Here is a 2,313-nt window from a genome sequence, read left to right as displayed (position 1 = left end):
TATTACTCTCTTATTTCTAGGAAGGGTACGTGGCGCGCTGAGAGAAAAGGCACCAATTGAAGTTAAAATTTTTCCAATCAATCAGCAGTCGACACGTGATTGTGTGTAAGGAAAAAATTAATTTAGTAAATGAATATTGATCCAACGACTATGATTGGTCAAAATTCATTTATTAATATTTTCTGATCCTAAAGTCCAATTTAGGTCAATTTTTTATGGATTTGTTTGCCTCAACCTACTCTTTCTATCTGTATTGTTGGATCATTCAGACCAAGCCTACGTTGATGGATAAAAATTAATTATTTGTTGAGGGTAAAATGGTATTTTTCACCATTTAACCCAAGTATAAAAGCATAATTTTGAGTTGAGGAGGTCATTCTGGAGGGTACTTTCACAAATGCAAGACAGAGCGGAGAACCAAACTGGATCAAGCCTATTTGGCACTTTGTATGTCATCGTATTTGAATTTTTAGTGTATTTTGGATGATTTGTTAGTGAATTTCTTCATCGTTCTTTCTTGATCTTGGTCAGAATTTCTAAATAGCTAGGCTTGAGTGGAATGTAAAAGTCATTACTAGGATTAAGGGGAGTGAGAATTGTACTGATCCAACTATTTCAATCACAAATGAAGAACAAAATAGTATAAAAGTTTAATTTCTAGGATATATTAGATTGTGTTTATGACATAGTAGCTAGTGAATTTTGATACCCAGTTCCCCTAAACAAACTAAAACCAAATCTCCTTTTTAACCCTTCTAATTGATCCCTTTGATCCTTTTTATATGATCAAAGAAGTCAATCTCGAGCTCCTCACTTCTATTCTTCCCATCTCTCCTACCCTCCTTTCTAAATTCCTAATCTAATTGGGGTGATTTGATCTTCATTAAAGATTAAATTGACTCTAATTAGGGTCAAATTGTTCACGCAGATCACCAATTGAGTTCCTTACTAGCTTCCCTTGGACGATACCCATACTTATCACTATACATCTTAAGTTAGGTTTTTATAATTTTTTTGGTATAAGCTAAAATAAACAACAATAAGGGATTATAAAATTGCAAAATTCACCCCTATTTTTGCCTTATCAAGTAGCGCGATTTCCAGGGAAGCAACGCTAAGGAAATCCAAATTGTTTTCATTTCTACCAATTGAGTGTTTTAAAATTTTGTTCGAAATCTTTTTGATTTAATATGCGATAAAGTGTTTATTATTAATCAAACATACATTCTTACACTACATTTTATTTCCAATTCTTGATTTAATTGCTTAGAAAGTGCTAAGTATTGATCTCACATCTTCTCGCACTAAATTTTATTTCTGATAAGAGACAATCATTATTAATCTAATATTTCAAAATTTATCTTGTGGCTAACGGGCGCTTGTCTTTTAACTTAGTGATTCTATATGAAGCTTAGGTCAGGGTTTGAATTAGAGAATAGTGACAGAACTGAACTAGTAGTGAACTCCAACTCAACCGAATTATGCTCATTTCACCCACACTCGTAGAAGTGACATTCACTAGAATTCCAGCAATGGACCCTGCCAGAAATTGAGTAGAAAATCCTGAAGTAGTCAATGAAGGAAGGAGGAGGATTAGAGAATACTCAACCCCATCTAAAACACCTATCTTAACTAAGATATCTGCCCCCATTGAAGATGATGTGATATTTAGGACAGATACCAACCAATTTCAATTACTCTCATCCTTTTTAGGGAAAGCCAATGAGGAATCATGACTTCCAGGAACTATTTTATGAGGTCTGTGATAGTTGTAGTTACCCTAGGATTTCAAAAGAGGTAGTCAGAATGAAATTATTCCCCCATGCCCTAAAAGATAGAGCCAAGGATTAGTTTAGAACATTGGGAACATATTTTGAATCCTGGAGTGTGATGGAAAACAGTTTCTTGAAGCAGTATTATTCGGTAGCACGGACAAATTCATTTTGGAGAGAAGTCAGAAATTTTCAGCAGGGAAATGACACCATTAGTGAAGCATGGGAGAGATTGATGGGGTTTATACGAGGTGCCCACACCATGGCATACTTACATGGGAGTTGGTGAAATTTTTTTATGAAGAGTTTAATGATGTTGAAAAGGGAAGAGTTGATATTTCTAGTGGAGGTGCATTAGGAGGCATGTATGAAGATGAAGCTATCTCCCTCCTACAGAAAATGTCAGATTATTTAGCCTACCACCATGATACTTCTGATCATGTACGATTCACTCCTGGAAGAGGCAGATTGCTGGATGTTAAAGGAGTCGAACCTCAGATTACCATGGACAGACTTGAAAAACAGACTGGGGTCATGATGG

General features: G+C 35.3%; 1 pseudogene; it reads right to left on the bottom strand.

Moving 5' to 3' along the window:
- Positions 1 to 1,950: 1,950 nt before the first annotated feature.
- Positions 1,951 to 2,041, bottom strand: LOC144703984 (small nucleolar RNA R71; annotated as a pseudogene).
- Between the last annotated feature and the right edge of the window lie 272 nt (positions 2,042 to 2,313).

Source organism: Wolffia australiana, chromosome 5 (genome assembly GCF_029677425.1).
Source record: "Wolffia australiana isolate 7733 chromosome 5, ASM2967742v1".
NCBI lineage: Eukaryota > Viridiplantae > Streptophyta > Magnoliopsida > Alismatales > Araceae > Wolffia > Wolffia australiana.
The sequence above is the reverse complement of the archived record's forward strand: the minus strand, read 5'-3'. Positions and strand labels throughout refer to the sequence as shown.